Source organism: Chiloscyllium punctatum, chromosome 6 (assembly GCF_047496795.1).
Source record: "Chiloscyllium punctatum isolate Juve2018m chromosome 6, sChiPun1.3, whole genome shotgun sequence".
Lineage (NCBI taxonomy): Eukaryota > Metazoa > Chordata > Chondrichthyes > Orectolobiformes > Hemiscylliidae > Chiloscyllium > Chiloscyllium punctatum.
This window is the reverse complement of record NC_092744.1, coordinates 20,851,870-20,873,379: the sequence shown is the minus strand read 5'-3', so window position 1 is coordinate 20,873,379 and position 21,510 is coordinate 20,851,870. Positions and strand designations below refer to the sequence as shown.

General features: G+C 42.7%; 1 protein-coding gene across 4 annotated transcripts in view; it reads left to right on the top strand.

Annotated features, from left to right (window-relative positions):
- The first annotated feature begins 12,073 nt into the window (after nucleotides 1-12,073).
- The window catches only part of gpr160 (G protein-coupled receptor 160), a 43,367-nt gene continuing 33,930 nt past the window's right edge, over nucleotides 12,074-21,510 (top strand). For 3 of the 4 annotated variants that reach the window (XM_072572105.1, XM_072572101.1, XM_072572102.1), the window contains exon 1: nucleotides 12,074-12,250. The gene's annotated coding sequence lies outside the window, so the exon portion shown is untranslated. Of the gene's footprint in view, nucleotides 12,251-12,427; nucleotides 12,499-21,510 lie in introns of those variants that run through there. The other variant, XM_072572104.1, reaches the window with a different exon arrangement.

The window sequence follows — 21,510 nt, the reverse complement described above, 5'->3', positions numbered from 1 at the left end:
AATAGCTGTATGAGTTTTCTAACTCTTATTTGGGATCCTGAAGAAAGTTCTTCAGGAAAGTGGTTATAGCTGATCTGAGGGTTTTACCTCTTTACAGGTTACAGCACAACCAAACTCCAAACAATAATAAAATGACTACAAACTCATATAAGATTAGATTAGATTCCCTACAGTGTGGAAACAGGCCCTTTGGCCCAACAAGTCCACACAGATCCTCCAAAGAGCAACCCACCCAGACCCATTTCCCTCTGACTAATGCACCTAACACTATGGGCATTTTAACATGGCTAATTCACCTGCCCTGCACCAGGAGGAAACCCACGCAGACACGGGGAGAATGTGCAAACTCCACACAGACAGTCGCCTGAGGCTGAGAATTGAACCTGGAACCCTGGTGCTGTGAGGCAGCAGTGCTAACCACTGAGCCACCGCTATAAGTTCCAAAACGTCCAAGCAGTTCCACAGTCTCTCAGGCTTGGTTGTTTAGTAAGCTTAAAACATGCAAACTCCAACAAATGGTTTTGAAAAGAAACAAATGCCGCAGTATAATTTCAGTGCCTAGTTGTTAATCATTTATTCATGGAGGTGAGCATCTCTGGCTGGTCTCGAGAAGCTGGTGGTTAGATGCCTTCTTGAACCACTACAGTCCATTTGCTGTACATAGACCTACAATGCCATTAAGGAGGAAGTTCCAGAACACTGAAGGAGCAATGATATATTTTCAAGTCAGGATGCTGAGCGGCTTGGAGAGGATCTCACACATCATGGTGTTCTCACGTATCTGCCGTTTTTGTCCTTCAAAATGCTGGAGAACGAGGGTTTGGAAGGTGCTGTTTAAGGACCCTTGGAGAAATTATGCACAGTACCTTGTTGATGACACACACAGCTGGTACTGAACTTCAGTGTTGGAGGGAGAGAATGTTTCTGGATGTGGTGCCAATCAAGTGGGCTACTTTGTCCTGGATGATATCAAGCTTCTGAAGCTGCACTTTCCTTGGCAAGTGCAGCACATTGCAACATATTTTGGACTTGTACCGGCAGATGCCTGAGGGGTTTTGGAGAGTCAGGAACTGAGTTAAGTATTTCAGAATTCCAAGCCCCTGTTATTTGCTGTTATAGACACATACTTATAGGTGTATTTCCATTCAGTGTCTGGTTAATGATAACCCAGAGGATGTTGATAGTGGGGGATTCAATGTTGGTAATTCAGTGTTGGTTGACGATTAAAGATTGATAGTTAAATTTTCCTTCATAGGAGGTAACCATTGCCTTGGGTGGCATGCATATTACTTGGATATTATCTCGGACTTGCTGCATTTGGACATGGACTGCTTCAGTATTTGAAGAGTCACAGCTGGTGCTGAATATTATGCAGTCATCAGTTGAAACATCCCCATTTCTGAGTTTATCATAGAGATAAGGTCCTTGATGGAGCAACTGAAACTGTTGCACTAAGGTCACTACTCTGAGGAACATCTGCAGATATGTCCTGGAGCTGTGACCACTAACAAATACAAACATCTTCATTTGTGCCAGGTATGACTCTAACAAGCAGAAAGTTTTTTTCCCCCTGATTCCCATTGACAGCAGATTTGCTCAGACATCTTGATACCATACAGTCAATTACAGCTTTGATGTCAGGGTAGTCACTCTCACCTCAATTCTGGAATTTGCTTCTTTATCCATTTGGGGCAAGCTTGTAATGAAGTCAGGAGCCAAGTGCCAATGAGTAAGTCATTACTCAACATGTCTGCTACATAGCACTTTGATGACATATTCATCATTTTACAGATGATCAAGAGTACACTGATAGGGCAGTACGTAGCCATGTTAGATTTGTTCTGTTGGTTTATGTGCTGGATGTACCTGGATAATTTTTCACGTTATTGGGTAGATACTAGTTTTGTAGATGCACTGGGACAGCTTAGTAAGGGTTGTTACAAGTTCTGGAGCACAAGTCTGAAGTACTTTTGCTGGAATATTGTCAGAACCCATAGCATTGCAGTCTTCCGTGCCTCCAACCATTCCTTGACATCACATGCAATTAATTGAATTACCTGAAAACAGACATCTGTAGTGCTGAGAACTTCAGAAGGAGACCTAGACGTTAAAGCATAAGTCCAGGTATCTCCTCAGTGCTTTGTACGAACCAATTTTACAATCCTCCAGTCATAAATCCTCAATAGATATTAACAATTGAAGTGCTTTCATAGAAGTTGAACCATGAATGGTGCAACATTAACAGCAATTTGCAATTATACTCTGTTTTTAATTTAGTAAAACCTTTGGAAGTACTTCACAGGAGCATTCATCAGACAAAATTTTAAACTGAGAAACATAATTCCCCAAGGCTAGTCAAACAACATCAAAGCAATGGCTACATCTCTGATTGACAAGGAGGGAAGATCTTCTGTTATGAAACAAGCTGCAGTGAGGTAACCTGTTAGTAAACTTCTCCCATCTGACTTCTATCATTATATCTAAGTGTATAATTAGATTTGTACACACAAATGGCCTCAGAATTATAGAGCAAGGATTATTTATTCCAGGTCATTGCACAAAGGAAAGAAAATTAAAGATAAACAAACAACTATTTATATTACATGTATGAAATGACCAAATGGGTTATACTGGGTTGATGAATTGATTTTTCTCAATAGTGTGGTGCTGGAAAAGCACAGCAAGCCAGGCAGCCAGTGAAGAGCAAGAAAATCAACGTTTCGGGCAAAAGCCCTTCATCAGGAATGGGCCGTGAGCCGAGGGGTTGATGAGATAAATAGTAGAAGTGTGGGGCTGGGTGAAGTGTGATAGGTAGATGGAGGAGGGAGTGATGGTGATAGGTCAGAGAGGAGGGTGGAGCGGATAGGTGGGTTGGGAGATGGATAGGTAGGACAGGTCAAGTGAGCAGTACCGAGTTGGAAGGTGGGAACTGGGATAAGGTGGGGGCAGAGGAAATGGTAAAACTGGTGAAATCCACATTGATGCGATGGTGTTGGAGGGTGCTGAGGCAGAAAATGAGGCTTTCTTCCTCCAGGTGTCGGGTGATAATAAAGTGGTGATGGAGGAGGCCCAGGATCTGCATGTCCTTGGTGGAGTGGGAGGGGGAGTTGAAGTGTTCGGCCAGGGGGCGGTGGGGTTGGTTGGTGCGGGTGTCCCAGAGATCTTCTATGAAGTGCTCTGCGAATAGGCGTCCTGTCCCCCCAATGTAGAAGAGACCGCATTGGGAGCAACAGATACAGTAAATGACATGTGGAAGTGCAGAGAAAACTCTGATGGATGTGGAAGTCTCCTTTGGGGCCTTGGACGGAGGTGAGGGGTGAGTCACGGATGGAATGGTCTTTATGGAAAGTGGATAGGGTTAGGGATGGAAATATATCTCTGGTGGTGAGGTCCGTTTGTAGGTGGCAGAAATGGCGAGGATGATGCGATGTATATGGATGTTGGTGGGGTGGAAGATGAGAACCATAGAGTCGGAGAGTCATAGAGCTGTACAGCATGGAAACAGACCCTTTGGTCCAACTTGTCCATGCCAACCAGATATCACAACCCAACCTAGTCCCACCTGCCTGCACCCGGCCCATATCCCGCCAAACCCTTCCTGTTCATATACCCATCCAGAAGCCTTTTAAATCTTGCAATTGTACCAACCTCCACCATTTCCTCTGGCAGCTCATTTCATAGATGTACCATCCTCTGCGTGAAAAAGTTGCCCCTTAGATCTCTTTTATATCTTTCCCCTCTCACCCTAAACCTATGCCCTCTAATTCTGGACTCCCCCACCCTAGGGAAGAGACTTTGTCTATTTATCTTATCCATGCCCCTCATGATTTTATAAACCTCTATAACGTCACTCCGCAGCTTCCGATGCTCCAGGGAAAACAGCCCCAGCTTATTCAACATCTCCTTATAGCTCCTGGCAACATCCTTGTAAATCTTTTGAACCCTTTCAAGTTTCACAACACCTTTCAGATAGGAAGGAGACCAGAATTGCACGCAATATTCCAAAAGTGGCCTAACCAATGTCCTGTACGGCAGCAACATGACCTCCCAACTCCTGCATTTGATCCTCTGACCAATAAAGGAAAGCATACCAAATGCCTTCTTCACTATCCTATCTTCCTGCGACTCCACTTTCAAGGAGCTATGAACCTGCACTCAAGGGGTCTCTTTGTTTAGCAACACTCCCTAGGACCTTACCATTAAGTGTATAAGTCCTGCTAAGATTTGCTTTCCCAAAATGCAGAACATCGCATTTATTGCAATTAAAAGGGCAGTTCTGTCCTTGTTGCAGTTGGAGGGGTGGGATTCGAGGGCAGAGTTGCGAGAAGTGGATGAGAAATGCTGGAGGACATCATAACCATGTGGGAGGGGAAATTGCAGTCTTTAAAGAAAGAGGCCATCTGGTGTGTTCTGTGGTGGAACTGGTCCTCCTGGGACCAGATGAGGTGGAGGCGGAGAAATTGGGAATAAGGGATAGCATTTTTAGAGGAGGCAGGATGGGAGGAGGTGTAGTCCAGGTAGATGTGGGAGTTAGTAGGTTTGTAGAAGATGTCAGTGTTCAGTTGGTCACCGTTGATGGAGATATAGAGGTCCAGGAAGGGGAGGGAGATAGATGAGATGGTCTAGGTGAACTTAAGGTTTGGGGTGGAATGTGGTGGTGTAGTTGATGAACTGTTCAACCTTGTCATGGGAGCACAAGGTGGCGTTGATACAGTCATCAATGTACCATGAGGAAGAGGTGTGGAATGGTACCAGTGTAACTGTGGAAGATGGACTGTTCTACATACCCACCAAAGAGACAGGCATAGCTGGGACCCATGTGGGTGCCAATGGTTACCCCTACCATCTAGAGGAAGTGAGAGGATTCAAAGGAGAAATTGTTGAGGATGAGGACCAGTTCAGCCAATGAATGAGAATGTCAGTGAGGGGTACTGGTGGGGACATCGACAGAGGAAAAAAACGGAGGCTTGAGGCCCTCATCCTGGCGGATGGAGGTGTATAGGGACTGGATGTCCATGGAGACGATGAGGCATTGGGGACCAGGGAAACAAAAGAGGTGGAGGGCGTGGGTAGTGTACCGAACATATGTGGGGAGTTCCTCGACTGGGGGATAGGACAGTATCAAGGTATGTGGAAATGAGTTTAGTGCTGAACTCATCTCCACATACCTTGATACTGTCATAACCAAGATGGACCAGAGCTCCCCACATACATTCAGAACACCATCCACACCCTCCACCTCCTCCAAGACTTTCGTTTCCCTGGCCCCCAATGCCTCATCTTCACCATGGACATCCAGTCACTATACACTTCCGTCTGCCATGACAAGGGCCTCCAAGCCATCCATTTATTCCTCTCCCGACGTCCCCACCAGTACCCTTCCACTGACACTCTCATTCATTTGGCTGAACTGGTCCTCACCTTCAATAATTTCTCCTTTGAATTCTCCCACTTCCTCCAGATGAAAGGGTAACCATGGGCACCCACATAGGCCCCAGCTATGCCGGCCCTGGAGAAATAATTAGCTCCCTTGCTCAGTATGTCTCATCACCATTGTCACATCCTGTTGCAAGTCCTATTACACAGGCATAGTTTCACAATAGAATTGGTGAAAGCTTGCTTTTTATGTCCCCTAGGCACATTATGCAGGTTTAGTCATGGTCCAGTGGTAATATTTTCACCCAAAGTTATAAAATTGTGGAATCACATTCCACGCCAATACATGTGATCATGTAATCCAGGCTAACACTCAGGTGCCATTACCAATGCACTACTAATGCAGTGGGGTTGCTGTCATTTCTTAAAAGATTAAATAAAGACTCTGTCTGTCCTTTTAGGTTGGCATGAATGATCACACTTTGCTTTTTTGAAGATTGTAAACCAGGTTTCTTGACAAATATTTATCTCCCACACAACTCTGAAAAGCAGATGAAGTAATTTCAGTTATTATCTGATGTGGGAGCTTGCTGTGTACATAATGTCTGCCATGTTTCCTTGGATTGCAAGACTGCCAATCATTGGATAGTTACTTGTATACATGTAACGAGACATTTATTTTCACTTAATAGTGGGTTGTAGAGTTGGGTTATACATTTAAATTCATAGAGTCATAGTGATGTACAGCACGGAACAGACCCTTCAGTCTAACTCGTCCATGCCGACCAGATATCCCAACCCAATCTAGTCCCACCTGCCAGCACCCGGCCCATATACCTCCAAACCTTCCTATTCATATACCCATCCAGATGCCTTTTAAATGTTGCAATTGTACTAGCCTCCACCTCTTCCTCTGGGAACTCACTCCATACATGTACCACCCTCTGTGTGAAAAAGTTGCCCCTTTCTCCTCTCACCCTAAACCTATGCCCTCTAATTCTGGACTCCCCTACCCCAGGTAAAAGATTTTGTTGATTTATCCTATCCGTGGCCCTCATGATTTTATAAACCTCCATAAGGTCACCCGTCGGTCTCTGACGCTCCAGGGAAAACAGCCCCAGCCTATTCAACCTCTCCCTATACCTCATGAGCGATTTATGTTCGGTCCTATGGTATATGACTTTGTCATCCATGATACTTCAGCTTCAATGACTGTGACCAATGTATATGCTGAATAAGTGCTTGAACACTTTAATTTCCAACACAAAAAGCTTAACTAAACTCGGGTTTACTACCGGTGCCACGAGATAGCGAGGTGAGGAACAGGGAGCGGGCGCAGCTTAACACGTGGCTGCGCAGCTGGTGTAGGAGGGAGGGCTTCAGATATGTAGATAATTGGGATGTCTTCTCGGGAAGGTGGAACCTGTACGTGAAGGACGGGTTGCACCTGAACTGGAAAGGGACCAATGTCCTGGGTGGAAGGTGTGCTCGAGTTGTTCAGGAGGGTTTAAACTAGTATGGCAGGGGGGGTGGGAACCTGAGCTATATACCGGTGGTGAGAGTTGATGGAGATGAGGCAGTAGCAAGAGGTAGTGCAGCCAGTGGGAAGGAATTTCCTGGGAAAGTACCAAGGGATCAGTTAAAGTGTGTTTGCTTTAATGCAAAGGGTATCAGGAATAAAAGTGATGAACTTAGAGCATGGATCAGTACCTGGTGCAATGATGTTGTGGCCATAACAGAGACATGGGTTTCTCAGGGGCAGGAATGGTTGCTGGATGTTCCAGGGTTTAGATCATTTAAAAAGAATAGAGAGGGGGGAAAAAGAGGAGGGGGTGTAGCACTGCTAATCAGAGAGGGTATCACAGCTACACAAGTTACCATTGTCGAGGACAGTCTGTCTACTGAGTCAGAAATTAGGAACAATAAGGAGCAGTCACTTCATTAGGGGTTTACTACAGGGCCCCCAATAGCAGCAGGGAGATTGAAGAAAGCATAGGTCGGCAGGTTTTGGAAAAGTGTGAATGTAGTAGGGTTGTTGTAATGGGTGACTTTAGCTTTACCAGTATTGATTGGAACTTCCTTCGAGCAGATGGTTTGGAAGGAGCTGTTTTTGTAAGGTGTATACAGGAGGGTTTCCTAACTCAGTACGTTGACAGGCCAACGAGGGGAGAGGCCATTTTGAATTTGATGCTCAGCAATGAGCCGGGGCAGGTGTCAGATCTTGCGGTGGGGAGCATTTTGGTGATAGTGACCACAACTGTCTCACATTCTACATAGCTATGAAGAAGGAGAGAAGTAGGCACAATGGGAGGATATTTAATTGGGGAAAAGGAAACTATGATATACTATCAGACATGCGTTGGGAAGCATGGCCTGGGAGCAATTGTTCCATGGAAAGGGCACTATAGACATGTGGAGACTGTTTAAGGAACAGTTGTTGCGAGTGATGCACAAATGTGTTCCTCTGAGATAGGCAAGAAGGGATAAGATAAAGGAACCTTGGATGATGAGAGCAGAGGAGCTTCTCGTCAAAAGAAAGAAGGCAGCTTACGTAAGGCGGAGGAAGCAAGGGTCTTGCTCAGCTCTAGAGGATTACAGGCAGGCGAGGAAGGAGCTCAAAAATGGTCTGAGGAGAGCCAGGAGGGGGTATGAAAAAGGCTTGGCAGGAAGGATTAGGGAGAATCCAAAGGCATTTTACATGTATGTGAGGGATAAGAGAATGATCAAAGAAAGTGTAGGGCCGATCAGGGATTGCATAGGAAACTTGTGTATAGAGTCTGAGGAGGTAGGGGAAGCCCTAAATGAGTTTTTTGCTTCTGTCTTTACGAAAGAAAAGGACGATGTAGTGACTGAAACCATTGAGGAGCAGGTAAGCATGCTGGAACAGATAGAGAATGAGGAAGCTGATGTGTTGAAAATTTTGACAAACATTAAGATTGACAAGTTGCCAGGACCAGACCAGATTTGTCCTCGGCTGCTTTGGGAAGCGAGAAATGTGATTGCTTCACCGCTTGCGAAGATCTTTCCATCCTCTCTCTCCACCGGAGTCGTATCTGAGGACTGGAGGGAGGCAAATGTAATTCCTCTCTTCAAGAAAGGAAATAGGGAAATCCCCGGCAATTGCAGACCAGTAAGTCTCACGTCTGTCATCTGCAAGGTGTTAGAAAGGATTCTGAGGGATAGAATTTATGACCATCTGGAAGAGCGTGGCTTGATTAAAGGCAGTCAGTACAGCTTTGTGAGGGGCAGGTCATGCCTCACAAATCTTATTGAGTTTTTGAGGATGTTACTAGACAAGTTGATGAGGGTCGAGCAGTGGATGTTGTGTAATTGGACTTCAGTAAGGCACCTGATAAGGTTCCCCATGGTAGACTCGTTCAGAAGGTCAGGAGGAGTGGGATACAGGGAAATTTAGCTGTCTGGATACAGAATTAGCTGGTCAACAGAAGACAGCAAGTGGTAGTGGAAGGAAAATATTCTGCCTGGAAGTCAGTGGTGAGTGGTGTTCCACAGGGCTCTGTTCTTGGGCCTCTACCCTTTGTAATTTTTATTAATGACTTGGATGAGGGGATTGAAGGATGTGTCAGCAAGTTTGCAGACGACACAAAGGTTGAAGGTGTCGTTGACAGTATAGAGGACTGTTGTAGGCTGCAGCGTGACATTGACAGGATGCAGAGATGGGCTGAGAGGTGGCAGATGAAGTTCAACCTGGATAAATGTGAAGTGATGCATTTTGGAAGGTGGAACTTGAAAGTTGAGTACAGAATTAAAGACAGGATTCTTGGCAGTGTGGAGGAACAGCGGGATCTTGGTGTGCAGGTACATAGTTCCCTTAAAATTGCCACCCAAATGGACAGGGTTGTTAAGAAAGCATATGGTGTTTTGGCTTTCATTAACAGGGGGATTGAGTTTAAGAGCCGTGAGATCTTGTTGCAGCTCTATAAAACTTTGGTTAGACCGCACTTGGAATACTGTGTCCAGTTCTGGTCGCCCTATTATAGGAAAGATGTGAATGCTTTGGAGAGGGTTCAGAGGAGGTTTACCAGGATGCTGTCTGGAATGGAGGGCTTATCTTACAAAGAGAGGTTGAATGAGCTTGGACTTTTTTCATTGGAAAAAAGAAGGAAGAGAGGGGACCTAATTGAGGTGTACAAGATAATGAGAGGCGTAGATAGAGTTGATAGCCAGAAATCTTTTCCCAGGGCAGAAATTGTTAACATGAGGGGTCATAGTTTTAAGTTGTTTGGCGGAAAGTATAGAGGGGATGTCAGAGGCAGGTTCTTTACGCAGAGAGTTGTGAGAGCATGGAATGCGTTGCCAGCAGCAGTTATGGAAGCGAGGTCATTGGCGATATTTAAGACACTGCTGGACATGCATATAGTCACAGAAATTTGAGAGTTCATACGTTAGGTCTTCCTCACATGAGGATCAGTGGTTGGCACAACATCGTGGGCAGAAGGGCCTGTTCTGTGCTGTACTGTTCTATGATCTATGTTCTAAACCTGAGAATTCCTCACTTAACTCGGCTGTGAAGTTCCCACAGTTCAGCTCCTTAGACCTTCACTTATACCACCAGTTCGGAACTTAATGAGGATTGAATCCTGGTTTCCTCCTTCACAAGCTGGCTATCAGAACTTTAACAGTATGTTGTAACATTATTACAACATTCCTATATTACAATAGTTTGCTTAAGAAATATTTCAATATAAAGTAACGAGTCAAAAAAGGTTGTGAAAATCATTACAAATGCACTTTATAAGAACAGTCTTCTCTTTTTTACTCCCAGAAGATTTAGAGAGAGAAGTTTGAAGAGATAATTCTGAAGCTCTGTAGATAATGTGTCCATTTGTACTTGCTGCAAAATTAAACAAAGCCCCTTACTTATGCCGGTTCCCCTCCAAGCCATACTCTATCCTGACATGAAATTATTTTGCTAATCCTCCATTGTTGTTGGGTCAAAATTCTGGAACTCCCTTTCCAACAGCACTGAGGGCATCCATGCACACCATGGACTGCAGTCGTTCAAAAAAGGTAGCCACCACCTTCTCAAGGGCAACAGGGATGGACAATAGATGCTGCCTCAGCCAGCAAAGTCTGTATCCTTTGAACAGCCCCATTAACAAAGTATCAACTCTATGGCTTTCTTTTTCTGTTTTGAGTATGTAGCATCAGTTTTGTTTGAGATCATCCTACCATAAACAATTACTACCCACATCTGACTCCTGCCTGACTGGCTAGGGCCATTTTCATCTTTCTGTGCTTGGTTCAAATTGATACTGCTGAAAATGTGTTGCTGGAAAAGCGCAGCAGGTCAGGCAGCATCCAAGGAACAGGAGAATCAATGTTTCGGGCATAAGCCCTTCTTCAGGCTTATGCCCGAAACGTCGATTCTCCTGTTCCTTGGATGCTGCCTGACCTGCTGCGCTTTTCCAGCAACACATTTTCAGCTCTGATCTCCAGCATCTGCAGTCCTCACTTCCTCCTCAAATTGATACTGAACCTGTTTGGCTTTAAGATGTATATTTGGGTGTATGATTTATGCACATCAAAGCTTTAAACTTATCCAATGTTTTAAAAAGCATTTATATTTCTGTTTATCAAACTTTAGTCCATGCAGTTAATATGACAAATGAAGGATTTATGTTCGCTCCTATGCCATATGACTTTGGCATCCATGATATGTCAGCTTCAATGACTGTGAGAAATGAATATGCTGAATAAGTGCTTGAACACTTTAATTTCTAATTTAAAATGCTTAACTAAACCTGAGAATTCCTCATTTAACTTGGCTGTGAAGTTCCCACAGTTCGGCTCCATAGAACTTCACTTATACCACCAGTTCAGAGTGCACAAATGGACAATTGTTTGGTCATTCTCAGTATATTGTATTCCATTAAGTGCAAACCATAACTGACTTGATGCCATTGTCATTTTTCAATCACATGTTGCCAGTATGAGCTTTGAACAAAAACATCGGCTAATGATCTACTATTACTCAGTTCTGTCTTTTCAACGAGCTTTTGAAATGAGGACTTGTATACACTCTCAGGTGTACACTCTCAAGATCCCATGACACTGTTTTGATGTACAGCAGCACTTTGCTATTTGTGGGACCTTGTTGTGCTCACATTGCATGCTACATTTCCCTATCAAAGTACTTAATAGACTATAAAGTACATTGAGCTACACGCAGGGCATATAGGTCCATGTATAACTGCATACATTATCAGACAACAGGACTATAAGAAATAGGAAAAGCAGTAGGCAATTCAGCCCCTTGAAAGATCTTTATTTCTATTGAAACAGAGTGTGTTCTCTTCATCTGTAAAATTTCACATGAATATTTTAGTTGTTTGTTTAAGCCAAGGAATCGTCTGAACATATAAATATTTGGAACACACACTTCTATTAATTGCAGTTTGTTTTACAATAATATGTACTTTTATGTCGAAATTACACCCAATGTAATTACTTTAAAAGTTATACTTGTTTGTTCATTTGTAGGGAGAGGCATGAGTTGACTAATCTTGGAAACCAGTCATAAAAGCAAAACAATTATGGTTTTTCTTGTGTGCTTTTCGTCTCTTGGTGAACCTGACAATGTTTGAGATATGGATCACACCCATGGCCTGGGGCTTTGATTTGGACTCATTTGTGGGAGGAGTTAAATGGTGGGCAAAGCAATATATATAATCTCTTCATCAGTTTTTGTGATTCTTTCTCTCTTCGGCACACCTTCTCCTTCCTTTCTTTAATAATTACAATTCAAAGTTCTCTCGATTGTTGAGTGTGTCAGATGGTGAGAAAAGCAATTTTGCATTTAATCGAGTGGAAACAGGCTTCTGTTCACTGGAGAGGAAGGCACTAAGCTCAGGTGAGTGGCTTTAAGTTAGGCTAATAATTCATTTATACAGAGTGGATGCTGACTCTAACATATGTGTATTATTTTTACTGATGCCTTTCATGAGATCTGCACATGGGTTATTTTAGTGTGACAATATTTTTAAAAATTAATTTCAGAACATACCAAGTACTAGCATGGCAAATTTGGTTACATGGAGGCTGCAGCTTGTGCAACATTATGAGGCAGACTACTTGAATGAGGAAGCTGGTGTTATAATGGTAAAGTCAGTAAACTAGCGAACAAAATAGCCTTTCCTGCCGGCATGGGTTCAAATTCACGTAAGGTGGCTGATTTTTAATTTCAATCAATAATTCTAGAATTGAAAGCTAATCTCAGTGGTCGAAAACTATGACAATTATAAAGGATTACTGTAAAGACTCCTTTGCTTTACTGAAGCAGTTCTGAGAGGCATATCTGCCTTCTCGACCTGGTCCAGCCCACTTGTCCCATTGCAATTTGATTGACTCTAAAATGGCAGCTTTCTGCTCTTTTCTCAATATCCTGCTTTCACAGAATTTCCGGTATTGCAACTACAGTAGTACTCTTTGATGTATGTTATAGCTAAGGCAATAATGGCCATTATAAAAGGCAGCTGAACAGCTCTTCCTAAATAACTTACATTTAGATGTTTAGCATACACCTTTATCCAAGATGATTTAAACTGTGTGCTTTCTGCTGCACCTCCATTATGCATCAGAAATATTCCAAAAAGAGAAAGTAGTTAAGTTAGTGTACTCTGGATTGAAATTTGTGTACCAGGGACTTCCAGGCTCTTTCCTTGAGACACAGCTGCCTAAACTTGGATTTATCTGGAACATGAATCACCCTTGGCTATTTCCAAAAAAAAGTGATTTTAAATCATCTCCTGTTATTACTATCTGTTAGATAGGAGACAGAGGGTGGTGGTGGAGGATTGTTTTTCAGACTGGAGGTCTGTAATTAACAGTGTGTCACAAGGATTGCTGCAGGGTCCACTGCTTTTCATCATTTATATAAAAATTTAGATGTGATTATAGAAGGGATTATCAGCAAGTTTGCAGATGACACCAAAATTAGTGGTGTGGTAGACAGCAAAGAAGGTTAGCTAAGAGTACAATGTGATCTTGATCAAATGGGCCAAGGAGTAGCAGATGGAATTTAGTTCAAGTAAATGTGAGGTGCTGCATCTTGGAAAAACAAATGAAGGCAGGACTTATACACTTAATAATAAGGTCATGGGAGTGTTGCTGAACAAAGAGACCTTGGAGTACAGGTTTATAGTTTCTTGAAAGTGGAGTCACAGATAGACAGGATAGTATGCTTGCCTTTATTGGTCAGTGCATTCAGTCTATGTTGTTTACGACATTGGTTAGCCCACTTTTGGAATATTGCATTCAATTCTGGTCTCCCAGCTATAGGAAGGATATTGTTAAACTTGAAAGGGTTCAGAAAAGATTTACAAGGATGTTGCCAGGAATTGAAGGTTTGAGCTATTAGGGAGAGGCTGAATAGGGAGAGGGCTACTTTCCATGGCACATCAGAGGCTTATAAAATAATGAGGAGCATGGATACAGTGAATGGCGAAGGGCTTTTCCCACGGGTGGAGGCGTCCAGAACTAAAGGGCTTGGTTTAGGGTGAGAGGAGAAAGAGTTAAAAGGGACCTAAGGGGCAACTTTTTCATGCACAGGGTGATGCCTGTATGGAATCAGCTGCCAGAGGAATTGGTAGAGGCTGATATAATTAAAATATTTAAAAGGCATTTGGATGGGCATATGAAAAGGAAAATTTTTGAAGGATTTAGGCCCAATGCTGGCAAATGGGATTAGATTAATTTAGGATTTTTGATTGGTGTGGTCGAGTAGAACTGAAGGGTCTGTTTGCATGCTGTACATCTCAGTGACTCTTTCATGAACACCAAAAAGTAAATAGATTAGATTCTCTGCAGTGTGAAAACAGGCCATTCGGCCCAACAAGTCCATACCAACACTCTGAAGAGTAACCCACCCAGACCCATTTCCCTACACTTACCCCTGACTAACACACCTAACACTATGGGCAATTTAGCGTGGCCAATTCACCTGGCCTGCACATCTTTTTTTGAATGTGGGAGGAAACCAGAACACCCGGAGGAAACCCGCACAGACACAGGGAGAACATGCAAACTCCGCACAGTCATCCAAAACAGGAATTGAATGTTGGTCCCTGGCACTGTGACGCAGCAGTGCTAACCAATGAGCCACCATGCCACTCCATTATATTCATGCTAGGGTCATTTTAAACCTTATCATTGGCACACCCTAACCTGTTAGAATTCAGCAGGAGTAGACAATTTAATTACTGGCATCTGCATCCATCTGGCTGATCACAAGCAGTAAGGGCACTCATACAAAGTCACCAGTGTTGTTCTTTAAATATGCAGATTAGTTATTGATGATATTATCAGGAGTTGGCAGCAGAATCAACTTAAGGCCTGGGAGTGAGGTGAATGTTATTCTGCTGATTTTTCCTCTTGGAAAAAGGTCTTAGGAGTTTGAAGTGGCTCAGAGAAATAATAAAAGGACTTGGGACCCATCCACTGCCACTGCTGAGATTCTGCCATTCCCGCTCAGAGGAAAAACAGTGTAGTGATGCATTTTCACATTATAATTGCACCTGATTGAAAACCAACACCCTTATTCAACAAAATTATACAGTGAGAACGGTAAGGGAGGACATTGTATTTGGTGTCCTCTCCTGATACCAGCCTCCTGTTACATGTTATTAGATGTCACTATAAGCTCGCTCCTTTTACTTAGTAGCTATACTTAAATTTCTTAGTTTCAATTTTCTTCATTCCTAAGTGTGCAAGGAATGGTGTATGGAGGATAAACATAGTAAACTCAATGTAACTTGGTGCATTACACTGCCCATGCTCTGTCATTTCTGACCATATTGATTTCAAATTGATCCCATTGCCCAAATATCATGTCACAAACTAAAACTATTCTTCCAGCCTGTTGTTCTCACTGCAGTGTATCAATCACAAACTAAACATATTGACCTTATCTCAATTCTAAATCTCCTCTGTCACCATAGCTATGTCTCAATTCAAAATAATTCCAGTTCCCTCAAAATCCCTATTCCTTATATCATTCTCAAATTAAATCCACTGACCATCCTATTCCCCTAGCCTTCTTTCAATCGCAAGCGAAACTCACTCCTGATCTCTCACCCTTGCCTTGTTAAAATCCCAAACTAAACCCTCTGCCCTACTCTGTTCCCATAATCCTGTATCGATATCAATCTAATGCCACCATCTGCTATCTCCCGATAGATCAGTGATTGAATGGCTTCATTCTGCTTCTATGCCTTATGGAGAGGGGAAGAGGAATGTGATTGGTGTTGGGTAATATTTTTGATGGCAGCCAATGAAAGTTGGGGGGTGGGTGGCAGTATGGGTGAGGGAAGGGTAATATTGATGGAGAAGGTAGGATAGCGTGGATGGTAAGTGGGCAAAGGTGTTTCAGGTGGAATGGGGGTTCATTTCTGACCAGCCTTTTCACAATCCAAGGAAAAGGTCTAGACTGGAAAAAATGAGTGACGGTGTCAGTAACTTAGTTTTCTGGATGTGTTTGAATATGACATGTACATTCTCCTCAAGCATCTCATGTAATACAATTAACACAATCCTTTTAAGATTGCAAAAGATAATTCAAATGATTCAATTTATGGTAGTCTTGAATTATGGAAGTCCATTTGAAAATGTTTCACATGTTTTCTGATAGCCTCATTAGTCTCATATTTGTTAAATAATTCAGGGAGAACTGTTTGTAGCAGAGAAATGCTTGGTATCATTTAAAAGCCAAGAGCAGCATAGTGCAATGCTGAATCTGGGCAAATGGTCAGATACAAAGAGAATTTAGCCATCTTTGATTTATTTTTATGCCAAACATAACAAAAGTCGGGCATATTGAGGGCAAAAGAAAACTTTTGCTGTGACGCATTCAGTCAGGTCAGTAACTTACAATTTTAAGTGAAGAATTAGTTGACAATCTCACAGAGTTGCCTTGGGTTTTTTCAGAAATACCATGACAACAACAAGTTCCATTTATATAATGCCTTTAATTTAGTAAACCATCCCAAGTCGCTTCACAGGAATGTTAAACAAAATTTGACATTGGACTACATGGGGAGATTTGAGAATTGGCAACTTAAAGCTGGGCTGAAGAGGTTGATGGAGCATGTTGGGGGAGTAGGAAAAAGGAATGAAGGGGTTGGCAAAGGAAATTGCAGAGCTGAGGATCCAGGCAGCTGAAGGCTCAGTCACCATTGTGAAGTGATTAAAAATCTGTGGCCAGAGTCAGGGGAGTGCATATATTTAAGAGGGCTGTAGGACTGGACGAGACTATGTAGAGGGGCAAGTCCATGGAGGAATTTGAAAGCAAGAATTTAAAATCTAGGGAATTGCCTAACTAGGAACCAGCAAGATGAGGTCATTAGGACTATGATACAGATTGCTGGGAGGGCTCTACCTCTGGCCCAGAGGACCTCGGTTTAAATCCCACCTGCTCCAGAGGTCTGTCTTAGCACACCTGAACAGGCAAATTGATTTTTTAAAAAGCTTTGACAGGATAGTTCTGACTGATTTCAATTATCCCAAGAGTATGGACTGCACAGTGGCTCAGAGGTAAACACTGTTGCCTCACTGTACCAGAGACCTGGGTTTGATTCCACCCTCAGTGACTGTCTGTGTGGGGTTTGCACATTCTCTTTGTGGATTTTCTCCAGTTGCTATGGTTTCCTTCCACAGTCCAAAGATGTGCAAGTTAGGTAGATTGGTAATGCTGAACTGCACTTCCTATCCAGGGATGTGCAGGCGAGGTGGATTAACCATGGGAAATGCAATTTCATTCTGACTATGGCCAACTTTTAATGGACATTCCTAACTATCCTTGAGGAGTGCTGGTGAGCTGCCTTCTTGAACCATTGCAATCCTTTTTTATGTAGGAATACCCACAGTGCTATTATGGAGGGATTTCTGGGATTTTGACCTAGGAACAGTGATAACTTGTGTCCCAATGTGATGGGCTGGATTAAATTGTGCCCTGTATTCATCTATACTATGCATTCTATATCACTTACAGCACAAAAAGATTTTGTCTCCTGAAATCACCTCTGGCTCTTTTGACAATTACCTGAAATTTGTATCTTCTCTTTATCAACCTTCCAATCATTCGGAAAGGTTTTTCCTCAAATGCTCTATATAAATCCTTCATCAGTTTAAAAACTCTATTAAAACCCATCTAAGTACTATGACTGCAAGAACAGGCTGGGAATTCTTAAGTGAGTAACTCATTTCTTAACTTCCCAAAGCATCCACAAGGCACAGGTCAGGAGTATGTCAGACTACTCCCCACTGGCCTGGATGGGTGCAACTCCAACAACATTCAAGAAGCTCAAAGCAACTGACTTGATTGGCATTCCATCTATCACCTTCAACATTCAGACCCCTCACTATCGTTGAAAATGGTAGCAGTGAGTACCATCTACAAGATGCATTGCCGCAACTCACCAAGGCTCCTACGACAGCAGCCTGACCTGACCTTTGCCACCTACAAAGACAAGGAGAGCAATTACACGGAACGCCCCCATTTACATGTTCCTCTCAAAGTCACACACCGTCCTCCTTTGGAAAAATATTGCCATTCCTTCAGTGTTGCTGGGTCAAGCTTTTAGAGCTCCCTTTCCAACAGCACTGTGGGTGTACCTTAGCTCATGGACTGCAATAGTTAAAGGAAGTGACTCAACTTTTCCATGGCAATGGGGGATGGGTAATGAATGTTAGCCTAGACAGCAATACCCAAACCTTATGGCTGAATATGAGAAAAAAAACTTGGCATAGTCTCCTTTGCAATAATCCAGTTTCTGCAGTTGATTCACACACCTGTAATTCCTCATTCTGTCACCACTCTAGTAAAAAAATCATATCCTTTCCAAAGATTTCCTCATGCGTAGTGCACATAAGTTAAACAAAATAGTCCGGAAAGAGTGCTGATTGTTTCTGGATGAATGATCTCTGATGAGCAAAATGATGTTCTTCGTTTAAATCTGTACAGAAATTTTTGACCATGCAGAAGTAGTAATCTCAATGGACTGCAAGCAGCACTGTTAATTATTAGAAAGAGTGGGTGAGAAATGGTTGAAACCCATTCAGTGTCCTTTCTCACCAGTGAGGTCAATGAACAAACCTCAACAATGATCTGTTCAAGATAGACCATCCTTTGAGTTAAATCTTTTCCCTGGTGGTAGAACCAGGAGTTGTTCCGGTTCCTGAAGATTGAGGTGAGGGGCAAAGGAGTTTAATTTAGTAAAATGTGAGGTGTTGCATTTTGGTCAGGCAAACCAGGCAGGACTTATACATTTAACAGTAGGGTCTTGGGGAGTGCTGCGAAACCAAGAGAACTAGGGGTGCAAATGCGTCACTCTTTGAAAGTGGAGTCACAAATAGACAGGGTAGTGAAGAAGGTGTTTGGCACACTTAACTTCATTGATAATAACATTGACTAGAGGGGTTGGGATGTCACATCACGGCTGTACAGGACATTGGTGAGGCTACGTTTAGAATACTGGGTACAATTCTAGTTGCGCTTCTTTTTAAATTTGAGAGAATGTGGAAAGAATTTATAAGGGTGTTGCCAGGACTGGAGGGTTTGAACTAGAGGGAGTGGCAGAATAGACTGGGACTTTTCTCGCTGGAATGTAGAAGGCTGAGGGATGACTTTATAGAGGTTTATTAACTTAACTTATTAACTTATTGAGAGGCATGGATAGAACAATTAGCCAAGGCCTTTTTGTAGGGTTGGGGGAGTTCAAAACTAGAGGACACAGGTTTAAGGTGAGAGGGGAAAAATTTAAAAAGGACAGTTTTACGCAAAAGTTAGTGCGTGGATGAAACAAGCTTCCAGGCAAAGTATGGAGATGAGTACAGTTGTAATATTTAAAAGGCACTGGGATGGGTATTTGAATAGGAAGCGTCAGAGGGATATGGGCCAAATGCTGGCAAATAGGACTAGGTCAGATTGGCATGTCTGGTCAGCGCGGCAGAGTTGGACTGAGAGGTCTGTTTCTGTGCTATATCATTCTGTGACTCTTTGAAGAATTCACTGACCTGTACATCTGACCAGGGAAGGTTCTGAATTGGCATGGACTTAGGCTCAATCTCCAATTATGCGCAGTAGTTTGGCACACAAAGCAGTGGATTGCTTTGCAAGAAGAGTCCTCTTAATTACTGTTTGAAACCTTTAATTCAACAAGGCTGGTGTCCTTTATATGCCCTGGAGTTGGTGCTTGCATACCAGCCATTCTTGTAATTTTCAGACCTCTGTTCCCATCTTCAGTTGGGCCTGCAAATTCAGTGTTCTCTCAGGCTGCATGGATACTATTTCAATTCTGAAAGGATAATTGTCGAAAAGAACAAGAAGATGTGCATTTTTATGTATGCATTCACGACCTAACGATATCAGAAAATGCTTTTTGGTACTTTTTGAAATGCATTTATTGCAGCAATGTGACAATCAATTATGCACCCTGCAAACAGAAATGCAATGCATGACCAGATAGTTTGTTCTGTATGACATTGATTGATAGATAAACATTGGCTGAGGCACTTAGGAAAACTCATCTAGAAAACATTTAACATTGCTGGAAAAGTGACATGCCATTGAAGCTTTGCCTTGCAATCATCAGGCCAGATGAAAGAACGCCAAATTTCAAGTGGAGCAAGAATTTATACTGCATGGGAAAAGAGTGCTGATTTGTTGGCAAATTAATTCTAATTGAATGAGATGTTGCATGGAGAATGCACTCAGGAATTATGTCCCAAAGCTTTTGTTAATACAAATTATGCAATGCTTGAACATGTTCCTTTTGCCCGCAAAAGACCTGCATGAATATATGTAGCTTTCAGTATGCGTAAATGATCCGAACTGAGAGCCCAACTGATAATCGTAAATTACTTGTTAGTGTAATTCTTAGTACATTCTCAATTGTTCAGAAGGTGCTGCTAATAAAAAATCCCAACCAAAATTAGATCTTATAAATAAACAAATGCAGCAATTGCTGGAAAAGCTGAGATCAGGACTGGCAGCATCTGTGGAGAGAAAGCAGAATTAACGTTTTATGTCCAATGACCCTTAGACATTATGACCTGGATTTTCCAATGGACAGGCAATCCAGTTATTCTAATGTAGATGAAAGTTGTACACAGAAACCCTGTAAAATCCCCATTGTGGCACGCTCCAAAGGAATTACCCAGGAAATTGAAGATTCGGTTGTACAGCTCTTTTTTGCCTGGGATCTTCAGAAGTTAGCCATTTAAATTGGAGATTTCAGAAGTTTCCGATAAAATTAAGTAAATAATTGCTCAGGAAAAGCTAAACTATTAAACATAGAGGAGGCCTAATGGTATTATCACTTGAATGTTAATCTAGAAAAGTCAGCTAATGTTCTCGTGACCTGGGTTCAAATTCTACTATGCAGATGGTGGAATTTTAAAAAAAGCTGGAATTAAGAATCCAATAATGATCAATTGTTGGAAAAACCCATCGAATACATTAATGTCCCTTAGGGAAAGAAAATGCCACCCTTACCTGGTCTGGCCTACATGTGACTCCAGACCCACAGCAATGTGGTTGATTCTGAACTCCCCTCTGGGCAATTAGAGATGGGCAATAAATGCTGACATACCCAAAGATGCCCATATCCCATAAGTGATTTTAAAAATATAATTTAACTCCTTAGTAACTATTCAACTGATCCCATACTTACCTCATGCACCCACAACAACTCCTCCCCCAGACCACATACGCATGCTAGACCATCCCAGGACCCTACACTGTCCCACTTCAGCCCTGACATCCATCTTTCCTTTGCTCTGGAGCCAACACACACCTTCCCCCACTTCAGAACTTCTCCCCTTCTCCCTACTCTGAACCTGAATCTACCATCCCCTGCTCTGCCTCCCATCCCCCCATCCCAGTACACAACCATTACTCCCTCCCCTCATCATCATCTGTTCTGGACTTGGCACCTCCCCTTCTCCACACCCTTCAGACTCATTGCTCCATTCCTCAGCTCCAGGCCTAATCTATCTTTGTGGCATCCAGCCCAAAAGGATACGAGATCTCCCAACCACACCAACCTATCCTAAACACTGCATCACTTACCAGCACCCCTCTCTTATTACCTTGCAACATGGACAAAAGAGCTGAAT